The 24,317-nt window shown below is 47.9% G+C and overlaps 1 long non-coding RNA gene across 1 annotated transcript; it reads right to left on the reverse strand.

Moving 5' to 3' along the window:
- Window positions 1–1,149: 1,149 nt before the first annotated feature.
- LOC138809380 (uncharacterized) lies at window positions 1,150–23,442 on the reverse strand. Its single transcript, XR_011366825.1, has 4 exons — window positions 23,393–23,442; window positions 3,735–3,830; window positions 2,474–2,647; window positions 1,150–1,173 (listed from the first exon to the last, which is right to left on the reverse strand). It is a non-coding gene; the product is annotated as an uncharacterized lncRNA (long non-coding RNA).
- Window positions 23,443–24,317: the final 875 nt, after the last annotated feature.

Consider the following 24,317-nt stretch of genomic DNA (forward strand, 5'->3'; position numbering starts at 1 on the left):
CCATTCCTGCCTCCCCTATTCGTCAGTGACTTTCTTACCCCTCTTCTATCTAGACATTGAGAGCTTTTTTTTTTGGTCGGCCGTGGGGCTTGAACTCTAGGCCTGGGCACGGTCCCTGCACTCTTCAGCTCAAGGCGAGCGCTCTACCACTTGAGCCACAGCACCACGTCCGGTTTTCTAGTGGTTTACTGGGGATAAGAGTCTCATGGAAGCCGGGCGCCGGTGGCTCATGCCTGTAATCCTAGCTACTCAGGAGGCTGAGATCTGAGGATCATGGTTCAAAGCCAGCCCGGGCAGGAGAGACCGTGAGACTCCTATCTCCAATAAACCACTAGAAAACCGGAAGTGGCGCTGTAGCTCAAGTGGTAGAGCTCTCGCCTTGAGCTGAAGAGCTGAGGGACAAGCGCCCAGGCCCAGAGTTCAAGCCCCACAACCACCAAAAAAAAAAAAAAAAAAAAAAAAAGAGTCTCACGGACTTTCTTGCCCTGGCTGGCTTTGAGCCGTGATCCTCAGATCTCAGCCTCCCTGAGTAGCTAGGATGACAGGCGTGAGCCACCGGCATCCGGCGAGAGCTTTTTAAACACCCTACACCATCATTTCCATCATGCCTGAGCCAGGCATCTTGGGGTCATCCTGACATCATAGGGTTAGACTAAGTAAACCTTGAACCCAACAGCAAAGCTCCCAGCTGGGGCTGCAGAAGTGGGGAACAGAGCTCCGTCACTCTACATCCTACACCTCAGTAACTTCCTGCTCTGCCAGAAGGGAACAACCCACTGAGGCTGCAGAGCAGCAGTGGTGGGAGGTGGCTCACAACAGACACTGACAGTCGAGAGCCCTAGACACAGGTCCGCCTCTCCGTGGAGAACCCTCATCTCCTTGGCTCATGCCTTCTCCTCCTGTCTCCATGGGCACCGTGGTCCTTCTCGTGAATAAAGGAAGGACCCCTGAGCACATGGCTGTGTTCCCCAAGGACAGAAAAGCCCCCTCACCCACCCAGAACAAGGATCAGGATGTGTTCCCAGGCCAGGGCCAAGTACACTTACCTACATTTCACAACTCAGTTCACACGAAGACTCACCTCATCACTTGATGCAGTACCAAGGCTTCTGCTGCTACACGTGACCTGCTGGCCCCAGTCACGAAAGGGGAAGACGTCTCTGCCATTGTGTGCTAGAGCCAAGAAAGTGTTGGGCCCGCCAGAATGGAGACCGTCTTTTCCGTGTGTGTACGCACTTAAGCAAGCTTTGAACAAGCACCAAGTTGGGACAATTTCGATAAAGCCCTCTCCGGGGTTGAACCGATGGCAAAGATCCTTAACCTTTTCATTACCCACTTAAGAAACCTCAGCGGGGGGAAAAAGTGGACAAATCAGGAAAGCACATTCACTTTCCAGGAGGCTGGACTGGGCTTCAGTTCCTCGAACAGTGTCTCCTAGATGATCACCCTCACCCTCCCTCCCCCCCCCCACACACACCGCCACTGTCACAAAAAAGTCAACACTCTGTGTTCAGACTTAGCTGTATCCATCCGCTGCTTCTGATGTTTCCTAATATCCGTTCATTCAAACATGAAGCTGTGGACGCTTCACATACACAAAAAATCAGTCTCTCTGTAAATTATCTCCATACTACTCGGGGTAGCCCTAGTTCATTCTGCCAACCTCTCAACCCCAGGGACTGGAATGCCAGTGACCTGCTCCCTTGGATCAGGAACAGGTGGAGTGGTCACAGCACCTGGCTCCTGGACTCAGGATGACTCATGAGCCCCTGCCCAGCAGCTCCCGTGAACCACCAGAAAACCGGAAGTGGCACTGTGGCTCAAGTGGTGGAGCGCTCGCCTTGAGCTGAAGAGCTGAGGGACAGCGCCCAGGCCCCGAGGAGCTTCCAGTGAGCAGAAATGTGCAAATGCTGGCAAGCAGAGGGCAGGAAGTCAAAGCCAGGCTCTGTGCTCCATTCCACCCACCCCACCCTGCCACCCACTGGCTCAGGGCGCTCCTGAAGGCCAGAGGATCTGTACATGGAATCCTTTCCTACACACACCTGAAGAGCTGCGGGCTCTGATGAAGGTGGGTTGATCAAAGGAGAGCCCGTCTGCCACCTCCTCACAGGGGATCTGAGGCAGACACCATAGCAACGGCTACCATGGCAGCAGTGGCCATCATAACAACTGTTGTATGGGGACGGCCCGTGGCACGGTGCCAGGCACATTTAGTGCAGCACCCAGTACTGAGCAACGGCTAAGCTTCTGCAGGGCTGGGCTGATTAGAACTGTGGTTTGCTGGGCATCTCCCTGGGGCCAGCTGGGAAGAGCACTTTGCGTATATTCACTCAGTCCCCCGGTGCTCCCTTTCAAGTACTTTTGTACCAAAAAGTAAACTTGCTTACGAACAGAGGGCCTGAGGCCCCGAGGTGGAAAGAGACACAGACCAGGTCACATGGCCTGACGGAACAGCACGAGGAGTCACACTTACCCAGTCATATGGCTCCAATGCCCTGAGACCAATCTCCTCCAGCCATGCGGGTGTCCTCACTCAATCTTGTCCGTGGGGGATGGACGAAAGAGATGGGATGTATCTGGCTTCAGAATTCCCCACCAACGGTTCTGGGTGAGCGAGCAGCCATGTTGCTGGGCAGGAGGCTGAGTTCTGAGACCGGAAGGAACAGGAGGGAAAATGTCAGTCAGGGAACACTATCAGTAACCTGCGGGTCTCCCGAGAGCCATGTCGATGCCAAAGGCTTTTCCTTTTCAACACAATGGAGCAAAGCAGAGCTGTCCGCGTGCCTACACCTGCGTTGTTGGCAGGCTGATAATGGGCTATGAAGCCCCGGGTTCCTGGGCTGCGGGTGTCCTTTGAGCTACCTGGTAGTCGGCAGTGAGGGGTGACTCAAAGGGGTTCGGCCTCCCTGAGAAGCTCTGATGCCCTGCGGGACCCCACACTCTGCCCCCAGCCTGCCTGCCTGTCTTCATGCTCCTGTTCCTCTTAACAACCTGATCTCGATGTAGTTCTTTCTTTCTTTTTTTTTTTTGTCAGTCGTGGGGCCTGAACTCTGGGCCTGGGCGCTGTCCCTCAGCTCTTCAGCTCAAGGCCAGCACCCTACGCTTGAGCCACAGCGCCACTTCCGGCTTCTTCTGCTTATGTGGTGCTGAGGAATCGAACCCAGGGCATGCAAGGCAAGCTCTCTACCACTGAGCCACCTTCTTAGCCCCGATGTAGCTATTTCTGCTTCACTGATTGTCCTGTCAAATCCGGGGCTATGGCCTTTTTCATTATACCATTTTTTGTTTAGAATAACTCATGTCAGATTCTCTTAGCCAATATTATCTTTTCACTAATATTTTCCTCATTATGAATATATAGCTTTGTTGCACAAAAGTGGAAAATCTAAAGAGTATCAAGAAGAATGTAAAACTTGCTCAAAACCAACCACTTAAACATAAAGTTCTATTAATATGCCATGATCTCTTCTTTCTTTCCATCTTTTTCTGTTTCTGATTATTAGGGAAAAAAAAGACCCATACTTATACATAGCTTGTATTCTAGTGTTTTCATTTAGTACACTGTGAGTATTTTCTCATGTCATTTAATGACAGGATTCTTCAAAAGCATGATTCCTAATGACCACTGGGTATTCATCATCTGAATGGGCCATGATTTTGTTAACTGTTACCACATTGCCGCGCATTTCAGCTGTTTCCAATCTTTCCCATTCAGATGACACTGCAGCAAATACCTGCATGCCTACAGCATGTGAATCTCTGCCTCTTTCTCCGGAGTTCATAGAAGTTGAATGCCTTGGCCTCTCCAGATGGCTATGTTTTCAGACTGACTATAAAAAAAAAAAAATTGAGAAAATGAGTTCAGTGTCCTTCTCCTCCCCTGAACATCAACGTGGCTATATCAATACATCCTCAGCATCACCAGATCTTGTAATGGTTAAGGTACTTTCCTCATGAAGTATAAAACATGATACATTGTTTTAATGGGCATTTTTGAATGTTCGTGAAGCCTGGCATTTTCCCATAGGCAGATCATCTTTTCAGGGTTTGGTTATTAATGCCCTTTGTCCTTCGATAGTGTGTGCTCGCATTTTTCTTCGTGAACTATGAAATAAGTACAGACCATAATATAATATCCGCTGTGTGCTCATACTGTCTTCTGCCTGTAGGGTGGTAACTGTGACATTGATCCCTTTGGTTCATCTGGAATGTATTTGGATGGATGGTAAATGGTAGCAGTTCCCACGCTTCAGTGGGAATTAGGTCCCCCTCCGCCCCGCACCCTTCAGTGGAAGAAGTACCCAAGGTACTCCGATGTCTACGTACACATTTTAATAAACGCTGACGAGAACGAACCTAATTTTTGTAATGAATGAATTGCTCCAGAGTATTTATTGGACAATTCTCTTCCCAATTGTGGTGAAATGCTATTAAACCACATTCCTATATCCACTGGGATCTATTCTTAAGCTTTATTCTCTTCTGTTGATTTGTTTTCCATTCTTATATCAGGGCCATCAGTTTGTGATTTGTAATCAAGACCCTAGAATATACATAAATACATACATAAATATATATGTGTGTGTATGTGTATGTGTGTGTATGTGGAGAGAGAGAGAGAGAAACAGAGAGAGAGAGAGAGAGAGCCCCACAACCCATCTTTCAAGGTTTTCTTGACAATTCTTGAGTAGATAGACTTTGTAAGTTTTATCCCCAAAAGTCCTTTTTAGTTTTTCTTGGTATTTCCATGAGTTAAAAACTTTAAAGATTCTAGTATAAAAATGATAACTAACATCAAGCCATTTCTGTGGCAGGCATTTCTCTGAGCATCTTACAAATATTAAATCACAGTAATTATTTGGGGTTAAGTATTATTATCAGCTCCACTTTATAGATGGGAAAATTGAGGCCCTGAGTTATTTTGTAACTTGACCAAGATCATACACTTAAAGCTGGGACTTGGATCCAGCTTTTTTTTTTTTTTTTTTTTCAGATTTTCAGACTAAGAGCCTGAGCTTGCTAAGTCATGAGAATATAGTAATTTTAACAATCGTGTTCTTTTTTTGCCTGAGTGTGGTAAAGTCTCACATACTTCAAAATACATCATCTTCCGATTCATGAATACAATGTTTTTCTATTGATTCGAATCACTTGCACTCAATTTTAGAACTATTCTGAACATTTTATAGTAAGTATTCACTCTGGTTCTTATTCAATTCATTCCTACATATTTAATATGGTAGGTAATTAAAATGAGGAATTATCATTAAGCATTTTTTTTCAAGTTGCTGTTAATAAGACACATGAAAACCAGTGCCTATAAAGTGTGTTTGTTGCCTGGCAACATGGTTAAATTCTCTTATTAGTGATAATACTTCTACTAATGCTCTTAAGTTTTCTTGGAAGGCAACTGAACAACTTGAAGGATTTTTCTTCTTTTTTTCAGAAGCTGTGCCTTTTTTTTCTCCCTAGTTCCATGTTTCTTGACTTGGAGTCATGTTCAGTAGTAGAGGGAGAAAGGTGCTCTCACCATAATACTGGTATAAATGGAAACATCTCTACTGTTTTCCTAATTTCTACACTGTCAATTGTTCACTAAGGCAATATAATTTCTACACTGTCAATTGTTCACTAAGGCAATATTCTTTAGCATGTTTTAAGGAAATATCCCTGCAATTTAAATGTTAATGACTTCTAATAAAAATTATTCTAAAGCTGTTTTGTTTCAACTTCTTTTTTTGGGGGGGGGGTCCGGTCGTGGGGCCTGAACTCTGGGCCTGGGCGCTGTCCCTCAGCTCTTCAGCTCAAGGCTAGCGCTCTACCACTTGAGCCACAGCACCACTTCTGGCTTTTTTCTTTTTGTTTCATCTTCTTTAAACACAGTTATAACATAATTTGTTTACAAAACAAAACATATGGACCTCCAGTGCCCTCATATTAATTCACTCTCCAAAACTGTATCCATGGAAACCAAGTCTCTGCTTTTGGTTGTTGCTCCTGTCTGGACTCCAACTCTGGACCTCTGTGCTGTCTTTTAGCTTTTTTCACTCAAGGCTGGCACTCTGCCACCGAAACCACAGTTCTACTTCTGGCTCTTTGGTGGCTACATGGAGATGAGAGTCTCACAGACTTTCCTGTCCAGGCTAGCTTTGAACTATGACTCTCAGGTCTCAGCCTCCTGAGAATAACTAGGATTATAGACGTGGGCCACCAACACGTGGAAAGTCTCTGCTTTTCTGACCTCTTTTCTGGGCTATGAGGTTGCATTCCTTGCTGTGATGAAAGTATCTGTTTTTACCTATTTCTCTTTACCCCTTCTAATTATATATCAAGGTATGAAGAAACTCTGCTTATAAAAGTTATGCACAAAGTAAGAATAAGCTTTCCAAAGGCAAATTTTACATGGTTAATAATGAAAATGCTGTTATACAATTGGACCATTCAATAAACACCTCTCATTCAGTGGTTGTCAGCTCTGATCTGGAAAGGAAAAGATTCCAGGTAGCTGAAGTATTCAGTAGTAAAGTAAATATAAAAATGCTTTAAGAACTTCAATAAAAACAAAGGAGAAATCATACAGTAAAACAGAAATGTGGGGCTGGGAAGGTGGCTCAGTGGTAGAGCGCTTGCCTTGCATGCCTGAGGCCCTGGGTTCGATTCCTCAGCACCACATAAGCAAAAAAGAAAAAAAGCTGGAAGTGGCGCTGTGGCTCAAGTGGTAGAGCACTGGCCTTGAGCTGAAGAGCTGAGGGACAGCACCCAGGCCCAGAGTTCAGGCCCCACGACCGGACCCCTCCCCACCAAGAAAAAAACAGAAACATAATTTCAATCCTTTTTTTGTTGTTGTTGGTGGTGGTCATGGGCTTGAACTCTGGGCCTGAGCGCTGTCCCTCAGCTCTTCAGCTCAAGGCGAGCGCTCTACCACTTGAACCACAGCACCACTTCCAGTTTTTTGGTGGTTCACTGGAGATAGAGTCTCACGGACTTTCCTGCCTGGGCTGGCTTTGAACCGTGATCCTCAGATTTCAGCCTCCTGAGTAGCTAGGATGACAGGCGTGAGCCACCAGAGCCCGGCACAATTCTATTTTTGTTTTGACAGTGATTGGAACCAAACCCTGATGCTCCTCATGCACTCTGGGCAAGTGCTCTACCAGTCAGCCACATCCTCAACCCCTTAGGAGGCTTTTTATAACCTTATTAGAAGTTTCCAACCAAATATATAATGAAAGGTATTGTTATCCATATTCTGGCTCCCTTGGAAAGGAGTGTGGAAGAGAAGTGACAGAGAATCCATCAGGACAAGGAAGTCGCTTCACTGTGAATAACCCCCTTTCCTGAGGTACTGATACTGTATGCTCAGCATGAGGCTCTGTGCTAGGAGCTCTGGGGCTGTGTAGCCATGTGAGAGAATCAAGCTTGCATGGATGTCACGATGATAAAACCCAGCCCAGGAGTTGAGGGTTGGAGTTGTGACTTTCTTCTTTCAGGCCCCAGTCGGGTAGGATTGTCAGAAAGGGAAAAATGAGTGGCCCTCTTCGTGTGCAGAGAGAAGAAAGGCTATGGAAATGTGTCTGTACCTGTGTGATGCGTGCCTGGGGTCGCTGCTCCCACTTCCTGGGATCTCCAGCCAGAGCTGGCCCAGGCCTGTTCTGGCTCCCAGACTGGGCTTGTTTTCCTGGCACCTGGGAGATTCCACTTACCCCTCGTCTTGCTTTGGTTCCAAATGGCCGACAGACAATTATCTTAAAGAAGTATACATTTAGAACTGTCTCTTGAAACGGGATTGTTCATTGTAAAGTGATAGATGCATGCAGTTTAAAAAAAAAATCAAACCATAAAAGTAGACACACGGTTGAAAGTGAACCTCTCTCTCCCCTAGGCCTCTACCCAGGCTTCTCAGTATCAGTTTCTGGTTTATCCTGCTAGAGATACTCAGATATATGAATACATACACATCCCCCCTCTTTACGCAGACAAGAGTTAACTACCACTTTTTGTCTGTGCCGACGTCTTTCCTCTTTTATCTATTTTGGACAGACTGAATGAGTTCAGACTATCCCCCCCACCACTCCACCCCGCTTCCATCCTTGTTTATAAGGATGGTTTATAAGTCACGTGATCAGGTGATAACAGGACTCACTGTTACCTCGGCCGGGAAAATGCACTGTTGTCTCCGCATGCGCACTGCTCAGCCTGTCAGAGCCAAGTCTTCCCTGATCACATTAGTGTAAGGAGTACAAGCCTCTCACCCAGGCGCCTTCTTCTCTCTCTCTCTCTCAGCATCCTCTGGGTTTTCTCCCTATCCTATAGCGTGGGGTCTAGCGCATCTATTTACCCACTTACTACTGGTCCACCATTAGCATCCTCTCCGCCAACAGTGGCTCTGTAACATTGTCTCTTTCTCTGTTGTATTCCTGGTACTCGCCAGGCGTCAACATTAAGTCCGTGATTACGAAGCTCCCTAGCATCCTGAGAAGGCACTAGGTGAGGTGGAATGAGATCACGGGGGTAAGGATGAATCCCAATTTGTAGAAGGAAAAGCAGGCTTGGGAGGAAGTGTACCTGGCCCATGCTCACGTAGTAAGTCAGTGATGAAGCTCAGGCGATGTGATCCTAAGACACGTGCTCCTTTCACCGCCAGCAAATGCCATGTGTGTCCAGCAAATCTCAGCACCCAACATGCCAGCCCTGGCTTTCCAATAGGAGCCCTAAATTAGTGACAAAAAGTCCCCCCCCACACACACACACGATCCACTTCACGTTTGACTGCTGTCAAGGGTCTTGAGCACCAGGGAGAATCTGGCCTTTTCCCTTTGCTGTGGGGATGGCGCCCGCTTCCCACCCTGCCTGCCCACTTGCATCAGTCAGTGCTGGTTGCAAAGGAGCAATCCCACCCTAGGACAGCCCCCCTGGGCCTTGCCGCCCCATGTGCTCCAGCATGCTCCCTGTAACCGCACAGCCACGGCCCCGCGTGGAATCTTTCTCCTCTTCATGTGGTTCCACCTCGTGAGCTAGCCCATCAGGACAACTGCAGAACCCTTGCTCACCTGGGAAGAGAAGATGCCCTAGACAGCACTCATCTGCCTGACTTGGGCTTCTGTACTTAGCCAGATGCCTATCCCTGTTTACCATTTGGTGAACCATAAACATAACCACCAAGTCTATTCCTAACACCGTTTTGAGAATTTAAAAAAAGTATTCTTAATACTTAAATCAAACATGAATTGAGACTGTCCAAACAAACCAGGGATGCCACCTAAGGCAACAAACGGGCTGGTCCTAAAGACCCAGAACACATCTCCACGCTTAAATCATTTGCCCCAAGACTCACTTCCAGTGTCTTACATGTATTAATTTCTATTTAAGAAAAAAAAAATTCCCACCAGGTGCCAGTGGCTCACGCCTATAACTCTAACTACTCCGGAGGCTGAGATCTGAGGATAGCAGTTCAAAACCAGCTTTGGCAGGAAAGTCTGTAAGACTGTTACCTCTAATTAACTACCAAAAAGCTGAAGCAGAGCTGTGGCTCAAGTGGTAGAGAGCCAGCCCTGAGCAAAGATGCTAAGAGACAGCATCCACGCCATAGGACCTGAGTTTAAGTCCCAGGACCAGAAAAACAACAACAACAAATTCCCAAGCACTTTCACGCCTATATAATATTCCTGTGAACTACAAAGGCAAGCATAATCTCACTTTAACAATGAAAACATGAGCAGGGTACCAGTGGCTCACGCCTGTCTACTCAGGAGGCTGAGATCTGAGGATCACAGTTCAAAGCCAGCCCAGGCAGGAAAGTCCATTAGATTCTTATCTCCAATTAATCACCAAAAACTCAGAAACAGAGCTATGGTTCAAATGGTACAGCGCTAGCCCAGGCTGGGTGAACCAGAACTTCAACCTCAAGACTGGCAAAAAAGAAAAGATACAGAGAGACAGGTAAGGTATCTGCTCAAGACCTCAGTGGCAAGAGGAAAAGAACTCGAAGCTCCTGACTTCAGTCCCTTCAGGAAACCATTCTTCCTCTCCCTTCCTCTGCTGTGCTAACTTACATAACTATGAAAGCAAAAGCAGGCCCATTTTGAAGTCTCCAAGATGAACTTCCTAGGAATTGAGGAATCACTACTGAATAAGAAACGCCTGGCTAAAGAACTCGGTTTTGCCCTAACACATGTTGGTGTGTTAAAACCATTAAGGTGGTTTTGTCTAGATGCCGGAAAATAGGTTCCTGCAGGGGTGTGTGCACACTCATTATCCAAAAGTACTCAGGAACTGCACGTGTACCCTACAAGTCTTTGATTACGTATCTCCTTTGAGACTGCAGTTTGGAGGTCTCTCCTCCTGGAGGTAAGAAACAGTCTTCATCGGGAAACTGGGGGAAAGCAAAGGAAGGGGTGACATTGTCCAAAAAGAATTGTACTCACCTCACCACCTGCCTTATGGAATTGTAATCCCTCTGTACCAATAATAACAATTATATTTTAAAAAATTAAACAGCCCCTTGCACGAGCAGGTGCTCCAAGTCTGTGAGCAAATGACTGACAGATGGGTGAGTACACACATGGGTAAGTGTGTATATGAGGCATGCAGGTATGGAAATGAGTTCTCCTTGCTATGTTACATAGCTTTCACCGCCGTGAGAAAATACCCAGGAAAGTCAACTTAAAAGAAGGGATCATTTCTGTTTAATCCATGATCTCACTGGACTGGTGGCAAGGCAAAACATCATGGTGAGAACTTCCAGGAGATGGAGAAAACCTGCTCAACTTAGAGCAGCCAGGAAGGACAGCAAGAAGGGGGACAGGGCTCTGACAGACCTGACCTAATGCCCTCCCATTAGCTCTACCTCTTAAAGGCTCTACCACTTTCCACCACAGATGGCTGAGCAAGCCTTTAGCGTACGAGCCTCTGTAGGTCACCGGCAATCTAAACCATAAACAACTAGGGAGGAATTACATTTGGAGGTCCATGTGGACCTTGGTAAGTTTGGCCTTTAACAGCCACTGTTTTCCCCCCTTGATAATTCAAGGGCACCAAAAGAGTACCAGACATAGGGGAAGGCTAAGGACTGGAGAACATTCTACCTGAAACCAGTAAATAGAATGAAAACAGCAAGGGGGGGGGGGGGCTTCTGAGAAGCAGCACCTCTGGAAGGCAATCTGGAGTGTGGGAAAGGGGGAGGCAAGTCTTTGAGGTGCAGGCTCTGGGCCACAACCTCTGAGGAAGAATTCCTGGGGGGCGAGAGGGGGGGTCTGAGCTTCAAGCCCAGGAAGGGGAGCTCCAAGCCCAGGAAGGGGTCACCGCAGGACGCAGGACGCATGGTGAAGAACAAGGTGAGAGGAGCATGGAGAACAAAGGAGAATTATGGGCTTCTTCGCCAGCAAGGAATTCTAATTTACTCTCTCCTAAGCCATAGTGGTAATTTCATCCGTTTTATTGTTCCTCGGAACTATAAAAGCAAACCAAATACACAGTCAAGGCAAGCTTCTCTGGGCCTGGAAAACCTCTTCTTTATGGTTCAGGGAGGTTTGTTCAGAGCCCACAAACACAAAGGCACCAAAGGTAATGATGCTGTTTTTCCAAGTAACTCCCTTGCTTGTCTTTGGCAGACCACAGGCCCCAGCTAGTTTCATGCGAAGGCTGGGTGGATGGGGAGACGGTGGATCCTGGGGGGGGGGTTGGGGAGACAAAAGAGCTTCGCTCAACTTCAGGGTCTGCCATTCATTAGACGAGGATCCTCAGCCAAACCACTTAACTTCTTTGAGAATGGAGTTCTGACAGGTTAAACAAACTTGACAACGGTGCTGGCTCTGGGGGCAATGGTAGAGGGAAACAGCCTGGAGCCCAGCACCCAGGGCCCACGTGTGTGACCTCGAAGTGCTCTGCAGATGTGCTGTGGAGTCAGAGGATCCAAACGGATGCGACTGTCTGTCGGAAAATAAATGCTTCTCACATATTTAAAATAAAAAGTGAGGGAAAGGGGCGTCAGATGCTAGCAAACAAGGGCTGTTTCTGAGATCTGGAGTTAATGGTAAGTTGAACCCAAATGAACACCTCCCCCAGCCTCGTCCAGATTGACCTATCACTCAGTCCACCTGCCTGAAAATACTGGCATTTCATACGGAAGAAAACCGTAAGACTGGAAGAATTCAAGCCAGCACAAATATCTGAGTCTCTGTCCAGAAGCAAGCTTAGGCATGACTGGGTTTCAGGTTAGTGCAAATCCAGTCTTTTTTGGTTGTGGGGCTTGAGCTCTGGGCCTGGGCGCTGTCCCTCAGCTCTTCCGCTCAAGGTGAGCGCTCTACCACTTGAGCCACAGTGCCAATTCCAGTTTTCTGGTGGTTCATTGGAAACAAGAGTCTCACGGACTCTCCTGCCTGGGCTGGCTTTGAACTGCGATCCTCAGATCTCAGCCTCCTGAGTAGCTAGGATGACAGATATGAGCTACTGGCGCCCGGCCAGTCTAAAGATTTTTGACCCTAGCTAAAAGGCCATGTGTTTTTGTTGTTGTTGTTGTTGTTGCTTTTCCTCTAGTGCTAATATCGTTCTCTGTGACCATGCAGGTATTTCTCTGTTCAGCACTGAGTTAGGTAAAACCAGCGTCTTCCCACCAAGCTGAGCCAATGTGGAAGGGTCTCACCTAGCCAAAGACTTCACAAACGGGGCTCCACATGGGCCATTTTCAAGTTCACTGGCGCTTTCAAAGGGGTATATTTTAGAATGGTCAGAGTCTCAGCAGGAAAGGCAGCCACAGTGAAGAGGATGTGAAATGTGCATGTTTCTGGAAAGCAACTTCTCAAGGTAAGTTTGATTGAGCACAGCCAGGGTTGATAAAGGTATTGTTGGTATTTCTGCTAGAGATGGAACCCACTTAGGCAAGATGAAACCCTGGGAAAGTCAGGCTGGCCAGCCATGCTCTCTGTACATGGTGACGGTAGACAAGGTAGTCAAACACGCAGGACCCAAATCTTTCCCACTCAGCCAGTCCAAATACCCTTGGCATCTCCAAGTAAGAGCTGACCTCTCAGAGAAACACGGCATCCATCCTGTAGAACTGACCTTGTAGCAGGGGGTGAGGCTAAAGCCTGTCACAGAGGAGTAGTCTTTGTTTAGTATTTCTCAACATGATTTCTTTTATGATAAAGCCTTTCGTGCTTATTACAGATAATGGAGAAAATATAGCATGCCATAAAGAGAGAAATCAAAATGTCCAAAATTTTTTGAAGCCCAGAGATAATCATTATTCCCATGTAGATAAATGCATACACACAAACAAAACTAGAAGCATAACGTATAGAATTCTGCATACCACGGCTCTCATCTAAAATCACTTAAAAGCGTTTTTTCGATGGTGTTCCATGCTTCTATTTCGTGAACACTCCCTCGCCACTTAATTCCCACCAGACACCATTCTCAAGGTTCTATAGAGTCCAGTTAGGTCTCTTGTGACTGAAGCGATGTCGCCTGAAGAACCTCAAAAATCCCTTCCGGTCAAGATCCCACCAGCTCTTTGATGAGTTATAGGACAAAGTGGCTTTCCAAGCATCAGTGGCCGACCCTGTAAACTACCAGATGGGAGCACTAGGTCATGCTATTCGCAGCAAACAGAACCGTGGCGAAGTGCTGCCCAGGAAACGCCCACAGTAAAAGGCGGCGCTGTGGGCCGCACGCTGTTCTTACCCAGGCCTCTCTACGTCTAGGCCCCATGCCTGGTTGACTGCTGATGACTGGGCCAAGACTGAGTGATCGGAAGTGCCATTCCTCACTGCTAACCTGGTGGCTCTTACATCTGTTGGGAGGGTTCAGAAGCAGAGATGTCCATTGAGTACCTGGCCAAAAGCAAGCTCCGGAAAGACTGGGAAGAAGGGAAGTCAAAGCTCCTTTTTGTCTGTTTCTTGATTGCTTGTTCATTCGGTTGAATGCGCCCTTGTGCCTTCTCCAGGAGGGCGGCAGGGGCTGGTTTTGGAGACAGACAGGCTGGGGCTGACTAACGAGACTTGTCTTTGGGAATTTGGAATCTCTGTCCCTTCATGTCTACAAAGAGCCTAGTAATAAAGCCCAGCATGCAGGGCTCCTGTGCACACCCAAGGAGACAGTTCGAGCAGAGGACTTGGCGGGGACTCAGGAAGTTGTGGCTGTGTGCATTGTTCCTTGCTCCTTGTCCATCTCTCTGTCCTCCCTGTGCCCATCCACTGACCTGGTGAGAAAGCAGGGCAATCACAACCCAGCCGATGACGCGAGAGCCCTGGGCACTGTCAGGGCCTTCCTGGGCTTCCTGGATTAGCATCTCTTTCTCCCTGCAGAAGGCAAGTCTAGGGGGCTGTGACAACATTTCCTCTGACGATTCTTCTTAGGTTCTTTAAGTGAAGCTGGCTGTCACCACCGAGCCTGCCAGCTTCGGAAGATGGCTCCCAATCCCTGCGTGGCAGAGGCCCTCGGGCCACCCACCCAGGGACCCAGGGAGGGGCAGTGTGGGTATTGTGACTGGAGACAGGGCCAGGCCTGCTAGGAGGATGTCCTGCCCATCAGGATTTCCACTCAGCCCTGGGGCTGAAATGAACAAATGGGACTCCTCAAAGCCTGCGTGGTAATTGTAGGAGGCATGTAGCTTCATTAGGCGAATCATCTGCCCAAAGTCATTCACCTTCAACCTCCCTGAACAGCCAGAAAACAACAGAGGAGGGAGGGTGCAGGTGGAGGGTTAGAGAGCTGGTGTCTAGAATTCCCAGGAGGGCTTCAGCAAGGCCTCGGGGAGACTAGGGGCACTGGGGGAAGCCCCCTACATCCATGGCCCAAATAAGAACTTCTCAACCATTAAGTCCCAAGCCAGGAGGTAGGCCTTGGCAATGGGGCTGGGGGAGACTCATTTCCTTTTTCTTTTGAGACTGACTTGAGGAGCAGAGCCCTGGCCAAAGGAACGGAGTGCATGCAGGTTCCCATACATTTCCGTTTCTCCTTGATTCCCGTTAGCAATGGCCTCGCAACTGCCAGGGCTGAGTGGGCAGACCCCTGGGGTTTGAGTTTATGTACTAACCCACAGATACACAGACTTATATCCACCTGGTGGGGTGCTGTCACTCAGAATACTGGCTGCATGGAAGAAGGGTCTGATGGTCACTAAAAAAGCCCAGTTGAAAATGAATTAAATGAATGAACTTCATTAAAAAGAAAAACCCTTTATTTAGTAACAAAATAAAATCCCAAACAGCATAACTCAAAAGCTTGAGGGAGCAGAAATGTCTAAACCATTCTGAACAACCAACTGTTTGGTGACCAGGTTGGAAGGAAAGCCCCTGGAAGCTGGTCGGCAGACAGTCGCACACCTGCCGTCCAGGGTTCAAGCTCAGCGCAACCAAGAATCTAAGGGCAGGCCCACGAGGGGCGGGGGCAGTGAATCACTCTTCTGTGCCACAGGCTATCCCATTTGGAATATACTGGCCACCACTAACTCAACATCAGAGCCGTGAAGGGCCTGGAAATGGCTGGCCTACCTTACTACCTTAACCTACTTTTAACTCAATCAAAAACCACACCCAGAGACATCATTTCCAGCCGAGAAGCTGTCATGAAGCCAACAGAAGTCTCCTTGACAACTCAAACACAGCATGATGGTGAGTGAAATATTGAACCCTGAGGGGCTTGGCTGAGGGAAAGAGGAATATGTAGAAATACGAATGGATTTTTTTTCCCCCCTCAGATGTGTCATAGCAGGGACAGATGGGAAGAGTTCCCAAGGTCACGGCCAGGGTTGGTTTTCCCCAAAGTTTCTTGAAGTTCTAGAGTCTGCCAAAGAGGTTGCCCCATCCCGAGCCAGTCTAAAGTGCTGTGCCCCCGAATTCCACCTCCTTAACACAGGTCAGGCAAAAGGTAGGACCCAGAAACATCTTCTGGATGAGACAGACAAGAGAAGGAAGGAGAGAGGGTGGGGGTGGTAAGTGGGGGAAAGGAAAGAAAAAAGGAGAGAGGGAACAAAACAACTTGCAAATCTTCCAACTCTCCATCCTTCCTCTGCTCCCTCCCTTAAGCATACCCAGGTCTTATTCACTCATCAGAGAACAAAAGGACCCAACTGTCTTAAGTATCTCCCTACCTCCCCACCTGTCAAAACCAAGTTACTTATTACAGTAACTCCTTTAATCCTCAATCAACCTTATAGTTAGCTATGACCCAGGGCAAATCACTTACTCTCAGTATGCTCATCTCCTCACTGACAAAGTGAGGTTAATAGCAATCTACCCCAGTGTGCCAGGCTTTGTGCCCAAGGCTTTTCCAGGCATGACCTCTCTCACAGCAGATCCACTATTAGCTTTTTTTTTTTTTAACAAGCCAACTGAGGCATAAAAGTATGAAGCAATTCACCTTAGGTCACACAGCTAGTAGTAAGTGTACTTCAGCCATTCTACACCATACTGTGTCAAAGGAAAACCGTTCCTCAGAGGTGGTCCTGTGGGCATCTGAAGGCTGAAATTCCTGGCTGCAGCCAGAAGCAGAGGAAGACACTGCACAAACAGGAGGGAAGGATCCACTGGCATCGTCACTCTGCCAAGATGATGTAATGGGGAGGGACAATTGGAAAGGGTTGATCTTGTGAGACATGGAGCGTGAGCTTTGCTTGCTTAGTGTCTTACATAACAAGGAAAGTCCCCTTGTCTGTGTTTAGAAATGGAGAAAGCAGTAGTGAATCGAGATCATGGGTAAGAAAGGGTTGACAGTCACTCACTCTATGATTCTGTGGACAACTGGATATGTCTGGTCATTCCAGTGTCTACACCATGAGCTCTGGGTCAGCAAAGAGACCATTCAGATAGTAAAAGTGACAAGAAGGGAGTCAAACTACATCTGACTTTGAGCGTTTTAGAGCCCAAGGTCCCTCAGTTTCCAGGACCCTTGGAGACAGGGACAAGGGATAGTTTTCTTGTTAGCCCCTTGTTAATGCGTTTCTTTCCCCCACAGATTTTTTTTTCCTTTGTCTGCTTAGCCCGTGAGTGAAGTCCTATCTCTTTGTGCATGAGTTCAACAACCGTAATTTGCAGGAAGTTAATTACCTTCAGACTTTGATCTGGTAGAATTTCATCTCTATGGTTACCAGTCAAGTATACACAGTTATCATTTGTCTCTTTCACATGAAATAGTCTCCAAAAAAAAAAAAATACCCCTAGGGCTCCAATCATGGAAATCAAATGTATAGAATGTTCATAGATCCTTTCTTAAATGTTTACTTGATAGGTCTCTGCATGCAAAAACAGGTAAAACTGGGCAGGTTATGGGCTGTAAATAACAACAGTCTAGGATTGTGCAGGCTTGCATTTCAGCCCTCCCCTCCAATTCCTGCAAGGTCTCCTAAGTGAGGCAGGTGCAGAGATGATAAGGGGTTGACTGAGGGTGGGGTCCTGGAAACATATTCTGAGTTCACTCTGGGGGGACTCCAGGAGACGGAACTGGTGCCTCAAAGGACCCTGCAGAGCCAAGAGTCAAGAGCTGGTGGCTCACACCTGTCATCCTAGCTCTTTAGGAGGTTGAGATCTGAGGACCGAGGTTCAAAACCAGCCCAAGGCAGGAAAGTCTGAGAGACTCTTATCTCCAATAAACTATCAGAAAACTGGAAGTGGCAACTGTGGCTCAAGTGGTGGAGCGCGGGTCTTGAGCTCAAGAGCTGAGGGACGGTTCAAGCCCCAAGACCAAAAGCAAAAAGGACCCTTCAGGCAAAGGATCAGTTAGTGGCTGTGCTGATTGTGCCACCTAAGAGCCCTGTGTTGATGCACATGCAAATAGATGAAGCTCATGCTGAATGAAAAAGTGAGTGATGACAATGAGCATTAACATGCGTAGAGCACATACCATGCACCATCTCACTATGCTATGCACCAGAAGTATTCCTTCATGTAATCCTCACACTATCTCTGTGTGGTGGATTGGATCATTTGTGTCCAAGCTACAGATGCCAAAACAGAGGCTCAGAAAGTTCAAATAATTAAGGATAGATAGACAGACAGACAGATAGATAGATAGATAGATAGATAGATAGATAGATAGATAGATAGATAGATAGGTAGGTAGGTAGGTAGGTAGATAGATAGATAGATAGATAGATAGATAGATAGATAGATAGATAGATAGATAGATAGACAGACAGACAGACAGATGGATAGAGGAGGATTTACACCCAGGCCCATTCAATGTAAAGCATCTGCTCTCTCTACCCTCCTCTCCTGCCCCCACACAACAGTCCCACAAAAGGAATATCAGGTCTGTCCAGCAAAACTCTGAAGTCTTCCAGGTGGAAGACATCACAGCTTTGCTAACCCACCAAGAGGGAGCTCTCTACATGCGTGATCCAATGCCCCCAATCCATGGTTGTCCATCCATTGGAAGCTCTCTCTCCATCCCTGGTGAACAGAGCCTGTTTAATCGGTAGCACTATACCCTGGCCAGCAGTTATGTCCACTGGGAAGCTTGCCATCCAATGTAGGAATCTCAGAGTTCTGATCTCCAGGAAGCCCAAGAGCTTGAGTAGAGTCAGCAAGGCTCAGAACTCAGGGGGAGTCCTGTGGGAAAGCTAATGCTCTCTAGAGTTAGGTAACGCCATAGCCCTGCCTATAAAATCTTGTACACAAATCAAGCACGTGGCAAATGCTGCATGGGGTGGAGCTGAGTAAGGGACTTACCAAGATAACAGAGTCTCACCTGCCATCACCAGGGGCTTGGAAATGGGGCCCATGGCTCTGCAGACCAAGAAGGCTGGGGCTTGGTGTCCTGGACTGAATGTTGGGAGACCAGGACGCTATAAAGTCTTTTTTTTTTTAATTATATTTAAGAATATAAATTATAAATATAAATAGATGTTAAGTAAACATATTTACGGAATAAATTTATTATGTATAAATTTATCTAAAACAAACTTATGTAAATATACAGAAATTATAATTTCAACTCAACATGTCAGTTTATGAATACAATGCATCTTGACCGATGCCACCCTTCTATCAGAAGTTATAAAGTCTTGACGTCAACATTTCTTACTACCCCGATTCCCAAAAGAAAACCAATGACCCCATTAACTATTCCTCCTCCTTTGTTCAGAACATTTGCCCACTGTTTGGTTTGTTCATTATAATAACTAAAGTTAGGATCAGAATTCGGAGGGACATGGACAACATCTCCAAGATTCAAGATGTGCATACCAGAGCAGATGGACAGATCAAGTGTATGGAGTAAGGCCTACTCACTCAAAGCCCTGATGTCAGTCAAGTTCCCTCCAAAAAGAGCCACTGCTAATCACCCAGTCCTTTCCTTCAGTGTGTCCTTCACGCACATGTACCTCACCTCCTGGGAAGCCCTGTGTTTTACGGTCCTGGAAACTGCAGGTACTGCTTCACCAATTTCAAATGCTGCGTAATTCAAACACAGATACACCAAAGCCCCTTTTATTTCTTGTTCTAGGGTCCTAAGCTTAGGGGCATGTGGGTTGCACAACTGAGGTTGAGACTGTGAGTCACAGCTAGAGAGCCAGCTGTGAGCTTCTCCAGGAACAAACAAGCAGGTCCCTGAGGGCCGGCTTCTGCTTAACCCTGCAGCTCCCAAAGTGAAGAAGCCAGGATCTCATTGGTGAGTGGGGAATGAGGACGCAGGGAGAGGGTAGACAGAGGAAAGGCCATACTGAACGGTGGTCATCAAAGCCACAGGGGCAGCCATGAAAGGCAGGCTTACACTGGAGTCTCCCAGAGCTGCTTCTTCAAAGGAAGGCTGCGCATTCACCCCGGCTTTCTGGCCTGGGAGATGAACACATTAGTCCCTCCTAGCCCTGACCCATCTCCAGGCTGTGTCTGAGTGATGTAGTGGGGGGTTCTCTGGGGGCAGATCAGGCCCCCTGTGAACGGAAGCAGGAAGGCTCTGGGGTGTCCCAATCTGAAGTCACCATAGTCAGGCTTTTTTTGTTTCCTACAAAGCCTCCCTCCTCTTCAGAAGGGCCACGCAGCCTGGGCCCAGATGTTGGGGATGGGGGAAGTCAGCAGCAGCAGCAGCCCTGGAAACACTCAAAGCTTTACAGCCCCCCCAGCACGTCTCTGTTCTCCGCTAGCTCAGACTTCAGCCTGTGGAGAGTCCCAAGCTTACGGGAACCAGGTGCCTTCATTAAACACACACACACACGCACGCACGCACGCACGCACGCACGCACGCACGCACGCACGCACGCACGCACACACACACACACACACACACACACACACACACTATGGCGTGTTCCTGGGGCCTCTGAGCAGTTTTATAGTCACAGGCCCGCAGTGGCCAGTGGCCCTAAGGGCAGGGGGAAGGGAGGGAGAAGAACTTCACCCCTCTCCAGCCATAACCCAGATCAACTGCAGGGGGTCATGCTTTGCCCAGAGATGAAGGGGAGGACAGAGGCCCAGCACCCGGGGAGCATCCTGTTAAGAGGCCAGACTTCCCTTCCAAGGGCTTTATGCTGCCAGGCTCAGTGGCTGGAGTTTGTAATCCCAGAGACTTGGGAGGTAGAGATGGACGAACACACAGTCTGAGGCCAGCCCAGGAACAAAGGTTTGAGAGGCTCCATCTCAATGGATGGGTGGTGGCGCGTGCCTGTGACCCTGGCTACAGAGGGCACACGGTGGCGGGGAGCAGTGTCATGCCCAGCAACACCAGAAGCACAGGGACAAGGGTCCAGGCCAGCCGGGGCATACGGCAAGACCCTACCTTGAAAATAACCAGTGGGAGAAGGGGCTGGAGGCATGGTAAGAATATGGAAGCCCTGAGGGAGCTCATCCCAAATCCCTGCTCTGCAGACATCTCCAGGAAAGGGGGCTCCTTTTTCTTCCTCTTCTTTAAAAAAAAAAAAGGCAAACCTCAGAATTAAAAGCATCAGGAAAGATAATAGAGCAAATTAAAAACACATTATGAAATAGTCCATATTGTCAACAGATGGGACATTCAAACTACTAAGTAAGCCGTTCTAAGTAAGCCGGGTGCTGGTGGCTCATGCCTGTCATCCAAGCTACTCAGCAGGCTGAGATCTGAGGATCACAGTGCAAAGCCAGCCCAGGCAGGAAAGTCTATGAGACTCTGATCTCCAATGAGCCACCAGAAAACCAGAAATGGGGCTGTGGTTCAAGGGGTAGAGCACTCGCCTCGAGCTGAAGAGCTGAGGGACAGCGCCCAGGCCCAGAGTTCAAGCTCCATGACCAACAAAAAACAAACAAAACAAAATTCTAAGTGAAATCAGATAGATGTGTGAAAGACCAACTGTACCCAGTAGTTATAGAAACCAAGTTGGTGTTTCTGTTGGTGTTGTTTTGTTTTGCCAGTCCTGGGGCTTGAACTCAGGGCCTGGGCACTGTCCCTGAGCCTCTTTGTGCTCAAGGCTGGCACTCTACCACTTGAGCCACAGCGCCACTTCTGTGAAACCAAGTTTTGATAAGCTGATACTTCAGTGCCCTGGTCACCACTGGGAACACTTGAGGTGCTGACAAGATTGAATTCATGACTGGTGTCAGCCCAGCCACCTGCCAGGGATTGACAGACTGTGATGTGGCTCCCAGATCAAGGCTCTGAGAGCACTAGGGAACAGGCAGTTGGTTGAGTAAAAGACAAAGCCAGTCCCCTGTGGCTCAGGTCTGTTATCCTAGCTACCCAGGAGGCTGAGATCTGAGGATCTAGTTCCAAGCCAACCCAAGCTTGAAAGTCTGTGAGACTCTTTTCTAATTAGCTACCAAAACAAACCAACAAAACACACACACACACAAAAAAAGAAAACGGAAGTGAAGCTGTGGCTCAAGTAGTAGATGGCTAGTCTTGAGCACAAAAGCTCAGGGACAGTCACCAGGCCCTGAGTTCAATCCCCAGGACTGGCATAGGAAAATAAAGAAGTAGGCCTCAGAGCCTTCCCAAACCACTGCAAGTATGCACAAGAGAAACTTGTTGCAACCTCCAATGTAAAACCACTAAGCTAGGTCTTGTTCTGGTATTTTACTCCAGGGTCCTTTGAAGCCTCCCTCAGCACTTGAAGTGGGGATGGCAGTGGTTATACATACAATGTTTCTAAGCAAGACTGTGTCCCCTTGTCGTGTGTGCGTGGAAGCTCCCAAGCATGGGCACAACCTGGGCTGGTTCTCTGGGGTCCGGGAGGTAGAAGGTTCCATGATGGCCGCCTCTCTTCAGCGCCGCTAATGTTTCCAGAATAGAGTTGTGCTTATTTTTGCTTGTTTGTTTCTTGGTTGGTTGGTTTAAGAAAAGAGAGTTGGGATGGCCTCAAGCAGGCCTAGGCTAGCACCAACTTCATTTTCTAGAACCTTCCGTTACAAGCTCCTGGCATCTCATATCCTACCTTATCATTACCCAGCACACCGCCTCTCACCTCCAGCTCAAGGTCTGTGTCAACCACGAGCCTTAAGAAAGCCCTCTTCCCCACCCCCACCCTCCTACCTCTTGGAGCCTGGGCACTGTTCCTGAGCTTTTTTGCTCAAGCCTAGCACTCTACCATTTTGAGTCACAGCCCCACTTCTAGTTTTCTGGTGGTTCACTGGAGATAAGAGTCTTCTGAGTTTCCTACTCCAGCTGGTTTTGAACGGCGATCCTCAGATCTCAGTCTCCTAAGTAGCTAGGATGACAGGTGTGAGCCACCGCTGCCCAGATTCTGCCTCGTTTCATACCAACATTTACTTGACATGGATCATGGATTTGATGTAGACTATTAACATATAACAATGTGAGAAACATAAGAGATCATTTTGGGGACCTAGGATTAGGAAAAGAGTTCTTACTCGGCTTAAAAAGCATGATCCACAAAAGGAGATGTTGATAAGAAGGCTTTCTTGAGCCCTGCCTAAGCATGACTGCCCCTGTGCTCACCCTGGGAAACTCAGACCCTATGCATTCTTCGCAATTGCTAAGCAGAGGTCCCTCTGCATTTCAGGCCTCGGGTTACTGGCTTACAACTCTGCAGCCCTGGCCAGATGTATGGTATACAGCGGGTGCCCGGCACATCTCAGCTTCATATTTTTTGGAGGGTTTTGTAAATAAAATCCGTTCTCTACACAAGGCCAAAAATGGTAACTTGGACCCACCTGCTTTTCCTCCCCATCTTCGTTACTTTTTTCCTCTACGGGGTAAATGCATTTAAGTCTCTTTGTGATCCTTCAAGTATATTTATGCTCCACGTATTGAGTCATCAAGGACAAAAATGCAGGGAAACCTTGTGGAATGGCTGTTCGAGCCACTGAAACAGCAGCGAGGAACACGCAGAGCCTCCCAGCCCCTGCCTTTGCCCTCTCTTCCCCCCTCCGCCTCCTGCCCTGCCACACTGGAGTCAGTCTGCCTGGCTTCCCCCCTCAGAGCCAGAATTCTTGAATCCCACCTCCACCAGCACACAGCGGGAGGCACCTACCAGCGCAGAGAGGCCCTCTCGGCATCTTCCCTCCGGCCCTCACTCTCTCCAGCATCCACATCTGGTTCCCCTTCGGCACAAATTTCACAACGGCTAGATTCTGCACTTTGAGGATTTATGGCTCCTGCTGCCCCTCCTTGCTTTTGAGACGATTCCATTATGTGCTTAAGATCTGGGCCGCACACTTGGATCCTGGGAACTGTTTATGACAATTCTTTTACGGCCTTCAATTGCTCGCCGTTAAGAACCTGGTCGTGTTCAAAAGCAGTGACTAGTTGCTGAGACAGAAAGCTGTACCATCTCTCGGGCGGGTTGCTTGGAAAGTTTTCTTCGTTTGGGATTCATCAAAGCTAGCAGCACTCACCTGGCGGGTAAATCCACTGAACAATGCCTTTGGCACGGCTCTGCTCTCCTACCTGGGTTGCTTGAGACACTGATTACAAAGCAAATTAGTCTCCATCCCTCCTCAGCCAGGAGCAGCGACCTCCTCTCTCCAGCTGGCTCTAGCTGTGGGAGACCCCACTGACTGACAGCACAGTAGACACAGAACACCCAAGTCTTAACACCTCTGTCTTTTTCCGAAGGCAAGTGTTCCCGGACAAAAAGAGGGGGACCAAGCAGCACTATCTCCTGATTAAGGTTTCCTTGCCCCTCTCCTCTTCCCCTCTCCCCCCAACACACACACACACACACACACACACACACACACACACACACACACACACACACACACACACACACACACACACACACACACACACACAGCTATCCTGCACTATCTCCTGATTAAGGTTTCCTTGCCCCTCTCCTCTTCCCCTCTCCCCCCAACACACACACACACACACACACACACACACACACACACACACACACACACACACACACACACACACACACACACACACACACACACACACACAGCTAT

Source organism: Dipodomys merriami, unplaced genomic scaffold, assembly GCF_024711535.1.
Source record: "Dipodomys merriami isolate MVZ:Mamm:240054 unplaced genomic scaffold, mDipMer1.0.p SCAF_496, whole genome shotgun sequence".
Taxonomy (NCBI): domain Eukaryota; kingdom Metazoa; phylum Chordata; class Mammalia; order Rodentia; family Heteromyidae; genus Dipodomys; species Dipodomys merriami.